We start from the raw sequence: 18,175 nt of genomic DNA, 5'->3' as shown, positions 1-18,175 counted from the left end.
CTACAAGGTTAGAGGGCAGAGACTCCACACAAGACCACTTTCATTTCTTTCTTTCTTTCTTTCTTTTTTTTTTTTTTTGAGATGGAGTCTGGCTCTGTTTCCCAGGCTGGAGTGCAGTGGTGTGATCTCGGCTCACTGCAACCACCACCTCCAAGGTTTGAGTGATTCTTCTGCCTCAGCCTCCCAAGTAGCTGGGACTACAGGTGCGTGCCACCAAGCCTGGCTTTTTTTTTTTTTTTTTTTTTTTTGTATTTTTAGTAGAGACAGGGTTTCACCGTGTTAGCCAGGATGGTCTCGATCTCCTGACCTTGTGATCCGCCCGCCTCGGCCTCCCAAAGTGCTTGGATTACAGGCGTGAGCCACTGTGCCCGGCCCACCTTCATTTCTTAACAATTTTTTAAATTAAAAAATTAAAAAATCATTTTTTGTGTTAATTTTTTTCACCCAGAGATGAAGTCTCACTATGTTGCCCAAGCTGGTCTCGAGCTCCTGAGCTCAAGTGATCTGCCCACCTTGGACTCCCAAAATGCTGGGATTACAGGTGTGCGCTACTGTGCCTGGACAAAAAATTTTAAAGTTTTAAAATTTATTCATTTATTTGTTTATTATTATTTTTGAAACAGAGTCTCAGTCTATCACCCAGGCTTGAGTGCAATGGTATGATTATGGCTCACTGCAGTCTTGACCTCCTGGACTCACGTGATCCTCCCACCTCAGCCTCCTGAGTAGCTGGGACTACAGGCATGCACTACCATGCCAGGCTGATTTTTTATTTTTTGTAGAGACACAGTACCATTATGTTGCTCAGGCTGGTCTCGAACTCCTGGCCTCAAGTGATCCACCCATCTCAGCCTCCCAAAGTGCTGGGATTACAGGCATGAGCCACCATGCCTGTCCACCATCACTTCTGATACCAGCTACAAGTTCAAGAGGTTCCCCAGACCACCCTCAGGTTCCGTAATTTGCTAGAAAGACTCACAAGACTCACTGAAAGCTGTTATACTCATGGTTATAGTTTATTATAGGGAAAGAATACAGATTAAGATCAGCCAAAGGGAGAGATGTATAGGGCAGAGCCCAGGGGGGTTTCTTTCAAACATAAAGTAAAGCTTCCATTGTCCTTCCCATGGAATCAGAATGTGTCACTCTCCTAGTATCAATGTGACAATATCTGTGGAGTATTGCCAACTGAGGAAGTGCACCTGAGCTTCAGTGTTCAGAGTTTTTATTGGGGCTCTATTTTCTTTTCTCTAATTTACTTTATTGTAAGAATATAGCATATAATATATATAACATATAAAATATGTGTTAATCAACTGTTACATTATTGGTAAGGCTTCTGGACAACGGTAGGCTATCAGTGGTTAGGTTTTTGGGGAGTCAAAAGTTATATGTGAATTTTTGACTGCATGGGGGTCAGTTTCCCTAATCCCTGCATTATTTTTATTTTTTTGAGACAGAGTCTCGTTCTGTTGCCAGGCTGGGGTGCAGTGGCATGATCTAGGCTCCCTGCAACCTCTGCCTCCTGGGTTCAAGTGATTCTCCTGCCTCAGCCTCCTGAGTAGCTGGAACTACAGGTGCCTGCCACGATGCCCAGATAATTTTTGTATTTTTAGTAGAGACAGGGTTTCACCATGTTGGCCAGGCTGGTCTCGAACTCCTGACCTCAATTGATCCACTCACCTCAGCATCCCAAAATGTTGGGATTACAGGCGTGAGCCACTGCGCTCAGCCAGGAACTGGTTATTAAGTTAAACTTTGAACTCTGTGCTATAGGACAGAACTTAAAAACTAGATTAGACTCAGAAAGGATTTGAAAATAAATGACACAAATCTGGTGAAAAGCCATGGTCAGAAGAGGGGCATTTCCTCTCCTTCGTAATGACATTAACCATTTAAATGCCGGGTTCTGTGCCAGGTGCTTATCCATGCTATCTCTTTTCTCCTTTAAAGCCCATGCATACAATTATCTCCATGTTAGTGATGAGGGCTTGGCCATTTAGGGAGGCAAAGTGATTTGCTCAAAGTCACACAGCTAGTAAGGGCCGAGGCGGAACTCATGCCTCTTGGAGGAGCTTGCCTCCGAGAGCTTGTAGCCTCTGGAAACAGTGATGCTGGCAGGGTGGGTGATTGCTGCTTGCCTGACTCTGAGGGCCCACTGGGCAGAGAAAATGACCTGTGCTGTGGGCCCTGAGCAGCAGCAGGGCCAGCGGGATGCTGGGGAGGTGGATTTCAGTTTCTTGTGTCCAAGAATGCAGGCTGCCTGACGGGGTGGCAGCAAATGAACTCTTGCCTTGCACATTTGCCACCCAAGTGCCTCAAGGTCCAGGCCTGGGCTGAGATCCCTCCTCTCTGTCTATCCCCAGTGCTGCTGGGGGTGGGGAGAGGGTTCTGGGGAAAGAGGAAGGAAGAGCCAGTCCGGCCAGAGGTCAGCAGAGGAGCCAAAGGAAGAGGGAAGGAAGAGGAAGGAGGGAGGGCTCGGAGTGAGGGCTCGGAGTGAGGGTTCTGAGATTCCCAGCTCCCTCCAGTGCCTGAGTTCGTGGGTTCTGAGAAACAAGACGCTCTCTGGGTTGGGGGTGGGCTGCCTGAATTTGACCTTTTGGGCAGATGGGGCAGAAATCAGGGCCTCAAACAAACTCCATCTTGAGAGCCAACTGGGGAAGGACCCTGGCCTGGGGGCCAGGAGCCCTGGATTCCAGCTCCTTCTCTGTTTCGTGTTCTTGGGCAAACTCTTTCCAGCTGTAGGCCTCAGTCTCTAGATCAGTTGAATGGAGGTTTGGGCTCAATGACTTGAGGCACCCCCTACAGAAAGGCAGGAAGCTGGGGCTCAGAGAAAGGTTGGGGAGGGAACTGGAGGTTGGGTCAGGATGGGTCCTAGTGGTGCCTGTCCATGGGCCTAGAGCTGAGTTCCGCAGCCACCCCACCCCCTCCCAGCTTCTCCTTTGCCCACCACACAGACCACAGCCTTCTCTTCTCCTTTTCTATATTCAGATATCCTAGAGTTCTGGGGAAGGCCCAGGCTGGCTCCTGGGAACTCTGAGCTGCTGAAGGAGGCAACTCTAGCAGAAGGGATTGCAGTTAGAGATACAGCAGGCCACAGGCTTGGGAGGAGACAGCTGGGCTGCAGGAGGGGCCACACTGAGTGCCGTGGGAGCGGTGAGAGGTCTTTTTCTTACCCTAGCCTGCCTCTGGCCCAGTAGCCACCCCCCAGCACTGGTTGCTTCTGGAGTCTGGACTACCCAGGAGGCTGGTGTGGGTTGGCGGGGGAGGTAGATAGGAAGGAATGCAGCCCTGGCCTTGTCTGAGAGCTCACCCTGACCAGGAAAGTCATGGAGGCTGTGCCTGGCTGGCTGGGGGGCCTGTGGCCAAGGGTGCAACGGCTGGATTCTACATTCAGTCTAGAACTGGGACTTGGTTTTACTTGAACTGAATTTAGTAGAGTTAAACTGAGTTGGGTTGTGTTGGGATGGGTTTGATTGGGTTGACTTGATTGGAGTTGAGTTTGATTGACTTGGGTAAGGTTGATTTGGGTGGGTTGAGTGGAAGTAAATTGAACTGAGTTGAATTTAGGATAGTTGAGTCATAAAACCCCAGTCCTATCCCTCACAAGCAGTCACTCTGTGGTGGGAGGCAAACTCCTGCTTCCTCCTCTCTCCTGGGCCTATGAGGCCTTCCCCCTGGTGCTCTCAGAATGGTACCTGCAGTCCTGATCCCAAGAGGTGGAAGGGTTGGGGTCAGTGGTAGATGACTGTCATCAAAGGGACACCCAGAATGCTTCTTGGTTCCCCTCGTCCCCACCCTCCAGACAATACATTTTACTATGAGAGAGGTAGAGAAAGGCACAGAGAAGAGATAGAGATGGAGGAAAAATATAGTCAGTGAGGCACTGCTCTGAGGCGGTAATGGCATGGCGATTGATACTTCTGTTCATAAAGATGGCTTCTGGGGACAGACACTGTTGTTTTCCCACCCACCTCCCAACCTGATGCTCAAATCTCCTTACTCTGGGTTCAGATTCTGGGCTCTCCAGCCTCAGGAGGGCCTCATTCTGATTCCCCTAACACTGCATGATCTGGGGCAGGCCCCCTCCAGTCTCTGGGTCTCAGTTTCCCCATCCTAAAATGAGAAGATTGGCCTCAGTTTCCTTCCAGCTCTATTGTGTCTAATACTAATTTCCTGACTGGGGAAGTAGCTTTAGCTCCTGGTTCTCAGGCAGTCAGGACTGACCTAGGGCTCCCCTGGTGGAGAAAGGGTGGAGGGGATGAAGGGACGCAGGCATCTCTGTTCAGGAGGAACAATTCCCCACCCAAAGCTTAGAACATGAAGCAGATTGTGCCAGGAACAGAGACAGAGAGGGAAGAGTCAATGAGAGGAAGATAGCAATACAGAGTTATTGAAAGAGGAGGGGAGTCCAAGACAGCCACACACAGACAGAGCAGACATAATGAGAGAGAGGGAGAGAGAGATGTGAGCGAGGGAGCACCAAGCTGATAAAGGCAGGCAAAGGAGGACTGGTCATAAAAAGGAGGGAAGACAGTGCCAGGTGGATGGAGCAGAGAAGCCAGGGACAGAGTTTTCTGCTCCCTGGAGGTCAACTCAGACCCTGCTTTTCCCTGCAAGGTGTCCAGTCTGGTGGTCCCTCTTCTGGCCATCAAATCTTCTTTTGGAATTTTCCCTGCCCCCCCAATCTAAATCTCCTCCAGACTTCACCTCCCTAGAAGTGGTGTGGGCAAAGGTGAAAGCTGTCACAGGCCTGAGGCTTCATGGCCTTGGGGCTTCATTAAAGGGTAGCAGTAAATGGCAAAGTCAGGGATGAATAATAGTTATTATATGTATGGGGATGTGGTTAGAGTTGGGAGAAGAGCAAGGAGAGGCAAAGTCCAAAGAAAAATCTCCCCTTCCTTCATTAGATCAGGCATTAACTCTTGTGTTCCACCTCCCTACCAGATATCCTGTCATTTACGGATAGGCATTACTCTGTCATTTAGGGAATGACAGGATATCTGGTGGGGAGGTGGGAGGAAGGTCTTTGTTGTTGGAAGGAAGGAGGAGATACAAATGAAGAACTGAGCTGGGCAGGGATGAGTTTAGTTGAGTTAAATTATGTTGAGTGTAATTGGTTTTGTTTGGGTAGAGTACAGCGGAGTAGAGCTGCGTAGTTGTGTCATGTCAGGAAGGGTTGGGTCAAATTTAGTTTAGTTTGGTTGAATGAGTGGAGCTTGATTTGGGATTGGTTGAGTGGAGATGAGTTGAGTTGGTTTGGCTTGAACTGAATTTAGTAGAGTTAAACTGAGTTGGGTTGTGTTGGGATGGGTTGGGTTGGGTTGAGTTGAGTGGAGTTGAGTTTGATTGACCTTGTGTAAGGTTTGATTTGGGTGGGTTGAGTGGAAGTAAATTGAACTGGGTTGGCTTGAGTTGAATTTAGGAGAGTTGAGATGCATTGAGTTGAGTTGAATTAAGTTGGGTTGGTTGGGATAAGAAAGTTAAAAGACTCCTAGGAGACAGATCCAGGAGAATCATGCCTTAGGAAGGTGGCATGAGGTTCCAGCAAGGAGAGTCCTGGTTAGGGGAGGTGTCCATGGCTGAGATCTAAGCAGACTGTGAGTCTGAGATGATTTGGCATATAAATGATTTATCTCAGTGTTTCTCCATTTTCTTTTGCACTCTACACTCTCATTGGTAATGGAGGCTCATGATGGCATGGGAAGAAGGGAATATCAGAATCTCATTGCATATGCATGTGTGCTCACTTGTGTGTGTGTATGTGTGTGTGTAATCTGAAAAAATACCCAAAGGTGGTTCCTTTTTTTATTTTTAAAATTTATTTATTTTTAATTGACAAATAATAATTATGCATATTTATGGGGTACAATGTGTATTAGTTTGTTTTTATGCTGCTAATAAAGACATACTCAAGACTGGGTAGTTTATAAAGGAAAGAGGTTTAATGGACTCACAGTTCCACCTGACTGAGGAGGCCTCACAATCATGATGGAAGGCAAAGCAGAAGCAAAGGCACATCTTACATGGCAACAGGCAAGAAAGCTTGTGCAGGGGAACTCCCATTTATAAAATCATCAGATCTTGTGAGACTTACTACCATGAGAACAGTATGGGGGAAACCACCCCCATGATTCAATTATCTCCACCTGGCCCCACCCTTGACATGTGGGCATTATTACAATTCAAGGTGATATTTGGGTGGGGACACAGCCAAACCATATCAAATATGATTTTTTTTTTTTTTTTTTTTTTTGAGACAGAGTCTTGCTCTGTTACCCAGGCTGGAGTGCAGTGGCATGATCACAGCTCACAGCAGCCTTAATCTCCTGGACTCAAGCAATCTTCCCATCTCAGCCTCCTGAGCAGAACTACAAGCACATGCCACCCTGCCTGGCTAATTTTCTTTTCATTTTTTTAAGAGACGGTTTCACTCTGTTGCCCAGGCTGGTCTCAGACTCCTAAGCTCAGACGATCTGCCCACCTTGGCCTCCCAGAATGCTGGGATTTACAGGTGTGAGCCACTGCTCCTGGCTAATGTGATGTTTTTATCTGTGTATTTGTTGTGGAAAGATTCAATCAAGCTAATTAACAAATCCTTCACTTCACTGACTTGTAATTTTTTTGTGTGTGATGAGGATGTTAAAAATCTTTTAGCAATTTTGAAATATATAATACATTATTATTAACTGAGTTTAGTTACCATGCAGGTATAATAGATCACTAAAACTTCTTCTTCCTAACTGAAACTTTGCATTCATTCATCAACATCTCTCCTTTCCCCATTTCTCCTCCTCCCCACCTCCCTCTCCCAGCCTCTGGTAACCACCTCCCTATTCTCTGCTTCCATGAGAGTGACTTTGTAAGATTCCACATATAAGTGAGGTCATACAGTACTTGTCTTTCTGTGCCTGGCTTATTTCACATAGCATAATGTCCTCCAGTTCCATCCATGTTGTGAATGTTTCTGTCTTTTTAAAGGCTGTGTAGTATTCCAGTGCATCTACATACCACATTTTCTCTCTATTTTTTTTTTTTTTTTGAGATGGAGTCTTGCTCTGTTGCCCAGGCTGGAGCACAGTGGTACAATCTCGATCTCGGCTCACTGCAACCTCTGCCACCCAGGTTCAAGCAAGTCTCTGCCTCAGCCTCCCAAGTAGCTGGGATTACAGGCGCCCGCCACCACTCCTGGCAAATTTTTGTATTTTTAGTAGAGATGGGTTTTACCATCTTGGCCAGGCTGGTCTTGAACTCCTGACCTCGTGATCCCCCCGCCTCAGCCTCTCAAAGTGCTGGGATTACAGGCGTGAGCCACCACGCCCGGCCACCACATTTTCTTTATCCATGTATCTGTTGATGGACACTTAGGTTGCTTCCATATCTTGGCTATTGGGAATAATGCTGAAATGAACCCAGACGTGCAGATATCCCCTTGACATACCCCAAAGGTGAGTCATAAATGCCTCCCAGGCTACAGCATGTTCCAGTGGAGAATGAATATCCCGCAGAATCTTCACTCTCACTGAGAAGTTCTGTTTGGATGAATCCCTGGCTGGAAAAAATTTTTTTAAGGAGAATGAAGGGGAACATAAAGGTCAGAAAGTCTCCCCTCTCAGTTTCTTAACCCAATTCATAGGTAGCAGACTTTGAAGAAAAGAAAATGTAATATTTGTTGAGCATCTAATATGTGGTAAGTATTTTTGCTTCCATTGTTGTATTGAACACTCACAAAAGACTTCTATTTTATAGTGGGGGAACTGTGGCCCAATGAATTGAAGCAACAAGGCCAAGATCACACAGACAGTGTGATGTAAACCCAGGTCAGTGTGTCCCTTTTTGCCAAGAGAGTGACAGAAAACCATAGATGGTTTAGGGTGACAGCAACCAAAGGATGGCAGGGGAGGTGAGCGGGAGTGATGAGCTAGGGTGGTGGGGGGTGCTGGGGGACTGAGAGTGAGGGTCAGAGGAGACTGGGGTGCAGACAAGGTGGGCTGAATGGTCTGTCAGAGAAGAGGTGAGAAGATAAGGGAGTGGGCAGCCCAGAGACGCTTCACAGGTGGAGGCCTAGTCATGGAACTTGTGGCCTCAGTGAGGCGGCAACAGGTCAGGTGCTGGTTTGTGGACCTTCAGCACTTGGGAATTAAGATCCTCCTAAGAATCTGGCAGGTGAGTCCCTCCAAGGAGGTTCCCAGCGCTCTCCTCTGTGCTTTGTCTTCTGTTCCTGAGGCTCACCCCATCATCTCGGAGCTTCTTGAGAGGTGAGGACTCCCGGGGCCTGTCTGGAGGTTGGCCAAGGTGTCATGTTCTGAGTATTTGCAGGATGGGTGCAGTGGAACTGAAGGAATCACAGAGCAGCGAGGTCACGCCTGTGTGCTGGGTGTCGGGTGCCCCGAGGAGGCTCCCAGTTTCTGTCCTAAGGGTGGCCTGGAGGAGGGGTTCAGGTTTGGAGTCTCTGGGGTGCTCACAGAGCTGGTGCTCCTCTCCTCACGAGTGGGTGGCTATGGGCAGCCGGCTGCACGTCCTACTCACCACCCAGTTCTTTCTTGTGGTCCTGTGGTCCTGGCTGGATGGCTGGGCCTCCTCCTTCCCTGGTGCCTTGGTGACTCACATAACCCCGCCCCACCACAACACACACATCCCTCCCCCCCAACACAAACACCCCACATTTACCCCACACAACCACTGGGCAGCCCCACGAGAAAGCCCCAGGTTGGATGGAGGAAAGACTGACTCCTCCCAGCTGTGGAGCCGGGGCAGCTCTCCCTGTCAAGCTGCTCTGAGGGGCTGGGATCAGGATCCCAGCAGCTCCTTCATTTACTTGTTCATTCTTGGCTTAAAATATGTATATTTGTGGGGATAGCACGCATAGAGAGAAGCCAGAGCCTGAAATTTTGGAACTGCAGTTCAACAAGCAGAAATCTCTAGCCGAGTCATCTCATCTCTCTTTGCCTGAGTTTCCTTATCTGTAAAATGTACATAATGCTCTCTTGCAGGGTGATGGAGAGGATCAAACAAGATAACAAAAGCCAAAGTGTGTGTGAACTGTAATCAGAGTTTATAGTTTACAAACATATAAATAGTCATTCATTCATTCGTCCATTTAACAAAGGCTGGTGAAATCCTTATTAAGCACCAGGCAGTGTCCTGAGCCTTTTACAAGTATTAACTCATTCGATCCTCCTAACAACCCTATGAGGATGATGCTAGGATTGCCCCCCATTTTATAGACGAGGAAACTGAGACACAGAGGATTTAAGTAGCTTGCTCAATGCCATCTGGTTAGTAAATGGTACAGCTGGGATTCACACCTTGTCCTCTTTGATCAACTCAAGAGTATTCCATTCATTCATTCAGGAAACATTTATTAAATAGTTTCTCTTTTTTTTTCTTTTTGAGACAGAGTCTCGCTCTGTCACCTCGGCTGGAGTGCAGTGGCATGATCTTGGCTCACTGCAGCCTCCACCTCCCAGGTTCAAGCAATTCCCCTGCCTCAGCCTCCTGAGTAGTTGGGACTACAGGCATGTGCCACCACGTCTGGCTAGTTTTTGTATTTTTAGTAGAGACGGGGCTTCACCATGTTGGCCAGGCTGGTCTTGAACTCCTGGGCTCAAGTGATCCTCCCGCCTTGGCCTCCCAAAGTGCTGGGATTACAGGCGTGAGCCAACACGCCCGGCCAAATGCTTTCTCTATGTGAGTCCCTGGGCCCACGGAAAGGAACCAGAGCTGGTGAGGGTGGTTGAGGTTGTTATCCAGGGACAGAGGTAGCTTTCTGAGGGTGGAAGTTGGATATGTGGGGCGGAGGAAGGGTTGCAAATTTTGGTTGTTAGCCAGCTAAGATTTCTGCCCTGTGCAGGACAGTCCTACACACGTTGTCAACAGCACCCCATTGAGAAAATATTCAAGAAAAGAGCACAGGCTTTGGAGTCATTCCAGACCTCGGCCAAGTCCCAGCCTTACCATTCCAAGACTGTGTGACTTGGACAAGTCACTTTACGTTCTTAGCCTCAGTTTCCACCTCTGAAAAACATGATTGGAGACATTATGTATGTGAAGTACCAGAAGTATCTAGCATGCCTTGGTTGCTCAATAAACACGAAGGTCTTTTCCTGCTTAAGCAAATACCAAGAAGTACGGAGAAGAAGCAGTTTTGGCTTCCGGCATCCTTGCAAACCCCTCTCCCTCTCTCTTGAGGAGGTCTGAAGCAAGCTAGGCTCTGGACATGCAAGAGTGCCCTCACCACATGGCCCTCCCCCTTCTCTCCAGCCAGGCCCAGGACCCAGGGCCAGTAAGGCTCCTAACCTACCAGCTCCGAGGCTCCAGACAAAAGACACTTCCCCTCTTGGAGCTTTGGATTCTTTGTCAAATGGAGAAACGCAGTGCTGGTGGTCATCAGCTGTTTCTGCCTGTCCCGTGCCCCTTCCCTCTTCTTTGGGTGACTGCACCCAGTTTTCTTTTCTTTTCTTTTTGAGACAGAGTCTCGCCCTGTCACCCAGGCTGGAGTGCAGTGGCGCGATCTTGGCTCACTGCAAGCTCTGTCTCCCGGGTTCACGCCATTCTCCTGCCTTGGCCTCCCCAGTAGCTGGGACTACAGGCGCCCGCCACCTTGCCCAGCTAACTTTTTGTATTTTTAGTAGAGACGGGGTTTCACCGTATTAGCCAGGATGGTCTGGATCTCCTGACCTCGTGATCCACCCGCCTCAGCCTCCCTAAAAGCTGGGATTACAGGCATGAGCCACTGCGCCAGGCCGACTGCAACCAGTTTTCTATTGGGGAACATCCTGCTCCCATTCTCAGTCGCCTGGGCATGTGGTCTGGGACTGGCCAGTCAGCATGCGGACATTCCATCTTCCTGTTCACAGCCGTTCGTTCAGGTATAGGTGGATGAGCTAGCCCTGGAGCAATTACAAGTGTCCCAGGAACTCCTGGTACCAAGAAAAAGGCCAAGAGACAGGCATTCTCTTACCATATGGGATTGGGGCATGAGAACAGTGTAAGCCTGGAGCTGCCTGAGACCTCTGTAATATCACTTGGGGAGCACCTGCCTGAGGATGAAGCCAACAAGAGGAAAAGGAGAAGGAGATGAGGGGGAGAAGAAGAGAGGTGGGGTGGAGAGAGAGAGGGGCAGCGGTGGGTAGGAGAGAGAACCTGATATGATTTCTGGATATAGCCTTGCCTGTCTATGGATTTTCAGCTTGAGAGAAAATACTTCCCCTTCTTTTGCAAAAATTAGTTAGAATTGCGTCTGTTGCTTGTAATAGAAATAATCTTCACTTATTCAGGGGCTAAAAACACCTACGTTGGCCAGGCACGGGGGCTCACACCTGTAATCTCAGCACTTTGGGAGGCCAGGGCGGGCAGATCACTTGAGCTCAGGAGTTCAAGATCAGTTTGGGCAACATGGTGAAACTCTGTCTCTAGAAAAACAAACAAACAAACAAAAAACAAACAACAACAACGACAAAAAACAAACCAAAATCAGCCAGGCTTGGTGGTGAGTGCCTGTAATCCTAGCTACTTAGGGGGCTGAGGTGGGAGGATTGCTTGAGTCTAGGAGGTCGAGGCTGCAGTGAGCCGTGATCATGCCATTGCACTCCAGCTTGGGCAACAGAGTGCGGCCTTGTCTCAAAAAACCAAACCAAAACAAAACAAACATAAAACATCTACATCAAAAAATTGCTGTGTAGATCAAAAGGGAAGATAACGTAAGCAAAAATGTTTCTCTATACTGTATATGGCTCAATGACAGTAAGTTATTAATGAAGTGTTAAAGCAGGAACGCGCATTCCATGCAACTGACGAGTCAGTCAGTCCAGTTCTGTTTGAAAGGCTTGAGAAAATGGACTTTTACGGTTCTTGCCTGAGAACAGAAGGAGTTTTTGGAAGTGTGAATTCTTGTCCCCTAAATTATCAGTTCAATGGGTGTAGGTTTTCTAAGGAGGAGGTGTCCTTGCATTGGGTCACACTGTTTCTTATGTGATTTGTTCCAAGGTCGCTTACTTTACAAGAGGCCATAGCACAGTGAGGAAAGATACCTGGCCTGTTTGGGCAAGTCCCTGCCTGGCTTTGAGTCTCTGATTTTGTCACCTGAGTGGGGCTGGATTGGGCCTTTTCCTAGGGAGCAGCTGGCTCTGATCCACTGTGGTCTTGCTATTCCCAGACCTTATCTTGGGACAAGAGAAGTCTGCTCACTTCTGCTGTCTGCAGCATGCACTGGTTACTGGATTCTCCAGAGAAGCCACCCGTCAGAAACCACAGCCCATGCTAGAACGAGGCTCTTTCTGGAGTCTGGGAGACATTTCCGACTCACTGTCCCTTCCTATTCCAAAAAATTCGATTTCTCAACCTGCTTTGCAGCCAAGTGAGGCCACGTGACACGGTTCTGGTGAAAGAAATATAAAGTGGAAATCTCCTGAGGCTGTCTCTTCCCTTTCCAACCTTTTCCTGTTTGGAACATGGGCATGAAGTGCTAACTGCAAGGACACAAACTATTTTGAGGATGACGGAGCGGAAAGATGGAAAGAATCTGGACTCCTGATGGCACTGCTGAGACGCCGAGAAGCCACAACAGGGCTGGGCTGCTTACCTCTGGACTTCTTGTCATCTGAGAGAAATAATTCTCCCTCCTTTTTTGGGCTTAAGCCTCCATATTTGGGGTTTTTGATATATGTAACCACATGCATTCCTGATACACTAAGCTAGCACTTGCCTGCAACCATTCTCTTTTCTCTTTTGTTTTTTTAGAGAGATGGAGTCTTGCTAAGTTGCCCAGGTTGGTCTTGAACTCCTGAACTCAAGCAATCCTCCCACCTTGGCCTCCCAAAGTGGGATTACAGGCATAAGCCACCGCGCCTGGCCACTATTCTCTCTTAAATTCTTTCTAAGCGTCTAGTCCAACTTTTTTTTTTTTCTTGCATTTGGGGCCATAATGACAGAATTGGAGTAATTTTATACTTATTAATTATAATAATTCTACCAGTAATTATTACTTACTGAGTGCCTCCTGAATGTTAGGAATTGAGCTAAGTGATTTTATTCTCACAACGGTCCCAGGAAACAAATACTATTATTTTCCTCATTTTCAGATGAGGAAACTGAGGCTCAGAGGTGACAAATGACTGGTTCAAATTCACACAGCTAGAATTGAAGCTGGGCTCTGAACCCAGGTCTGCCTTACGCCAAAACTCCTGCTCTTCATCCTCAGCATGGCTAGTTCACCAAGCTTAGTTAACAGGTAGGGAAACTGAGGTCCAAGAGGAAGAGTTACTAGCTCAAGGTCACGCAGTGATTTCAGGGGGTCATGTTACAAGAAATCAGACAGACTGGGTCCCCATTCCAGGGCTCTTTCTATGATATCCTGCTGCTTAGCAAATGCCAGGGCCTGAAGTCCAGGCTGAGGTCTGGGGATGATGGGAGCTATTGAATGTTCTAAGCAGAATTAGGAGAGTGTTCCACATGCCAGACGAGGTTGTGGAAACACTTCCTCTTCCTTCAACTATGGTGGAGAAGGAAGTGGGGCGAGAGGACTTGTATTTTACAGCCCCATAAACTTCCTGAGCAACGTCCCCTAGCCAGAGAATGGCTCTTTCCCCTAGTTTGTCCGTCACAGGTGGCTGAGTCCCCTGATCCCAGGAGCTGATATCTGAGGCTCTGCGGATTACACTGATGGTGGGCTGGCTGGGGAGGATGCCATGGTGTGACCACTCAGCCATCCTGTGCCAAGCAGATGGTGCTGGCTGTCTAGTGGAGAGGTCTGCGGGACAGGGCACCTGCAGTGGAAACTCCCCAGATGAACTTGGGGACTCTCCACTTAGAGTCTCCTGCTTGTTTATCTTCTTGGCCCATTCCTGGCAGGATTTGGGTGTTTGTTTAAGGATTCAGGGTTTGAGATCCAAGATAACCAGCGATGAGTGTAATAGGGTACACTTGTAAATGTTGAAATCATACAGGCCATGGCTCAAATCCCAGCTCTACCACCCATATATAGCCTGTGGTATAGGCTATAGCAAGTCAGTTAATTTTCTTGTTTATAAAAATGGAGACAAGAGGAACATCTACCTCATGGGGCTGTTAGGAGTTATAAAGGGGATGATGCACCAAAAATCTTTAGCATAATGTCTGCCACATGGTAAGTGCTCCAGAAGTGGTTAAAACTCCTCCCACTTTTCTTCCTCTCTGCATAATCTACGGACATCTTTGAGCCTCATTTTCCTCTTTGCACAATGGGGATCATGATACCTTCTTCTTCCAGCAATTGTGAGGGTTTCAATGAGAAAGGGATGTAAACGCATTTGGTAGGCCGGGTGTGGTAGCTCATGCCTGTAATCCCAGCACTTTGGGAGGCCAATGTGGGAGGATCACTTGAGCCCAGGAGTTCAAGACCAGCCTGGGCTACATAGTGAGACCCCCGTCTCTACAAAAAAACAAATAAAACAAAATGAGCTGGGCATAGTGATATGCACCTGGTAGTTCCAGCTACTCAGGAGGCTGCGGTAGGAGGATCACCTGAGCCCAGGAGATCAAGGCTGAAGTGAGCCAAGTTCGCACCACTGCAGTCCAGCCTGGGTAACAGAGTGAGACCCTGACAAAAAATAAACCAAACCAAAACCAAAACCAAAATATTATTTTGTGACTCTCAGTTCTCAGCTTCTCAGCTGAACTATGTTGCTTAAATTGGATCCCACACATCGCTCCACGAGCCAACTACCACCCTAACGAGCCTTTCTGTTTCCTTTTAACTTCAAACACTGGTTGGTTATGCTGGGGCTTGGGTACAGGTACCCGGTATTCCAGAACAAAAGGGTTGGGCCTTGAAACCTGACTCTTACTGGTTGTGCATCTTGGACAAGCTGCTTCAACACTGGGCCTCACTTTCTTTCTCTGTAAATGGAAGTGATAATACTGACTTTATAAGGTTGTTGAGAAAAATCACATGTAACAGTGCATTTAAAACACATAGCATTCTACCCTGCACATAGTAGATATTCAAGAAATATTAGCCATTATTATTATTACCTCCAATGGTCAACCCTAGCCTGGTTCTGAGTAGGTAAAGAGGAGGAGGAAGGGAATTTTTCATGCAACCCTCTTGCTCAGGTAGGGAGTAGAAGCGAGGGCCAATAAAGAACTAGCATTGAGCTCCTACTGAATGCTGGGGATGCTCACGGGGACTATCTTACTTCATCCTCACAACAACTCTTGCAAGAATGGCATTATTAACCACGTTTTTACAGGTGGGGGAACTGAGGCCCACAAAGGGCAGTTTGCTGCTTAAGGTCACACTGAGAGGTCAGGTGGGGTGGAGGACTGGGATTTGAAGAGATATTGGATTGAGTCCAGAGCCTTCCTGCCAGACTGAGAAGCTGCCTGCACAGGCGGGGCCGGGTGGGGCTGGGTCCACGAGTGATTCAGGTAAGAGTCAGCTCTGGTTTTCCAAATAGTGGGTGGGGCCCAGCAGGAGTGAGACCTCTCCAGGAGCATTACAATCCAGGCTGTAGCTAGGGTGAGCAGGAGGGCACGTGATTGGTGTGGATAATGGGGAGGGGGCTATGCAGAGAGAAATCCTATCCCTCGTTACCAGTGGGGTATAGGGAAGGAGGTCCTTGCTGCCTTAGCTGGGAAGGGCTCAGGGCCTGGGGTGAAGCTGGGCCTGTGGGACAGCTGGGGGTGCTGGCCCATGGGACAAGCTGGAGAAGGCAGGGAAACTGAGGCAGGCAGTGATACTTTTGGTGGCCGTCACAGCAGATGGGTGGTTGGCAGTCACTTCGATGAGGCTGGTGCTGGACCTGGTCTGTTTTTTTAATGCATTCACTACTCTTTTAGATACTCGTTCATTTCTTTGTTCAAGCAACAAACATTCCCTGGATGTCTTTTATCCGCCAGATCCTATGCTTGGCCTTGGGGCTACAAGAGTGACCAGGACTCTCATAGCCTCATAAGGTTTGGGGGCAGAGGGACAATGTGATCAGGAGTGGCACTGCTGTGGCCAGGGAAGGCACAGAGGCTTCCTAGAGGAGAGAAGGGGGAGGAGGAGGCACGTTAGAGGAGGCCTACCAGGGGACATGGGAGGTGTCTTGCCCTATAAGTGGAAGCTCACAATCTTGAGGACTAGGATGGTGACACCAGTCCTAGACATTTAGACTATAGCTTTGCAGTAGGGAGCAGGAAAAGGTGGCCCTGTGCTGTGGTCTTTTTCCCAGGGCTGGGGCAAGGGCTACCCCAGACCTCTCCCCTGTGTATCCAGCTGCATGCTGGGGTGGTTGGGGGTGCTGGCCCATGGGCCAAGCTGGAGAAGGCAGGAAAGGTTTGATCCTCCTCATTCCTTGAAGTGGATCAAATACAAGAAGCCCAAATTCAAATTCCACCTACCCATGCCAGCTCCCCGTCCCTGGATATTACCACCAGCATTGAGCCAGAAAGCTAGGTGTCCTCAGCACCTTTCTTCCCCTAAGCTCTAGTGCTAATCGGTCACCAAGCCCTGGCACTTCTGCCACCATTTCTCTCATCTACCTTCTCCCCACTCCATGCTCTTGGTCCTGCCTCATCCCTGGAGGGCTGCCTCGGCACCCTGCCTGCTCTCTCAGACTCCATCCTCTCCTGTATTGCAGCTGTGTTGAGATCTGCGGTGCTGGTCACAGAGCCTGGCTGCAGTGAGGGCTCAATTGCTCCACGCTAGAACTGGACCAGTCCTCAGAGACCATCTGATCTGCTCATTCTGTTGTTCAAATGGGGAAACAGAGGCCCAGTGAGGCCTAGCGGCTTGTTTAAGGTCACGCTATGGAAGAAGTGACTTGAACTCACTTCTGATTCTGAGGTGAAGGCTCTTCCCATCAGTGCCAGGGCCACACAAGTGTTTCTTGTTTTGAGTGCAGATGGGTGGCTTGGAAGTCAGCAGGAGGCACAGGTGTGGTGAGTTGATGGGCTCAGGGCCCAAAGGGAGGGAGGGCCTGGGAGTGGAAGATGGAACCTCATTCAAGCCCGTCTCTCCTTTCTTCTCACCAGAAACTCCCCCTTTCTTTGGACAACTGGACCCCCACACCTCCACCCTGTCCCCATCCCTTTTGCTGATAATCCCATCTCCTTGCCCTGTAAATGCTAGGGGGCCCTTGATTTGGGGAGGAAGGGAAGTCTGAAGCCGGTCCCGGCACCCTGAGAGCCCCAGGGCCCTCTGCTGCCCCACTCCTTCTCCAGGTCTGCCCTGGCTTGCTCTGTCTCCCTAGGGCAGCTGGCTTTTGTCCCAGGGGAGCATGGGAACAGCTTGGGTGAGAATGGGGGAGGGGCTTCCCAGCAGGTCTCACCTCTCCCACCTGGCATAATTTCTACCCTGCACCCAGTGATGCCCAGGAGCCAGCACAAGAACCTCTGAGCTCTCCTGCCGGCCTTCCCCACTGTGGGGCCCACAGGATGGCTGGGTGTGCTGGGGAAACTGAGGGAGATGACTTGTGGGTGCCAGCACCATGGGACTTTGGGTGATCTTGGACCTATTCCTTCCTCCTTCTAGGTGCTTCCTGAGCTGGCGAAAAGGAGAGCTGGATGCTGGGATTCTATAAATTCGGTGGTGGATGTGAGTCTAGCTACAGCATGGACCCTGGCCAGCCCTGGAATCTGAGTTCAGAGATCTTTGAAAAAATGCCTTCCGATAACTGAGCACCTACTACATGCTGGGCACTGCACCAGGAGATTTGTGTGCATTCCCTCATTGAATCTTACAACCACCCTCTGGGATGGTTTTTGCTATTAAGCCGATTTTATAGATGAGAATACTGAGGGCTAGAAAAGATAAGTACCTTGTCCAAGGTGACACGGCCAGTAAGCTGTGGAGTCTGGATTTGAACTAGGCTCTCTTGGAGTTTGGAGCCCGGTCTTTTCATTTCTGGCAGAGACCTGTGGCTTCAGGGGGCGGAGCCCAGCCCATGGGGGAAGTAAGTCCTTCCTGTTAGATCTGTCTGAGGAATAGTGAGTTTCTCATCTAGGAAACCACCAGCAGGCCAGGCTGGACTGCCCCATTTCTAGCCCCCTTTCTTCTCTGCAGACTGCCCTGTTTCTAGCCGCTTTTCTTCTCTACCCTTTTCTGTAGAGTGCGTTAGACCCATTTTACAGAAGGGGACTCTGAGACCCTTTCTTCTCTGCGGGGCAGGGTATGTGGTTCAGACGAGCCGCTTCCATCCCCAGTTCTGTC

Source organism: Pan troglodytes, chromosome 11 (assembly GCF_028858775.2).
Source record: "Pan troglodytes isolate AG18354 chromosome 11, NHGRI_mPanTro3-v2.0_pri, whole genome shotgun sequence".
In the NCBI taxonomy this organism is placed as follows: Eukaryota; Metazoa; Chordata; class Mammalia; order Primates; family Hominidae; genus Pan; species Pan troglodytes.
The sequence above is the reverse complement of the archived record's forward strand: the minus strand, read 5'-3'. Positions refer to the sequence as shown.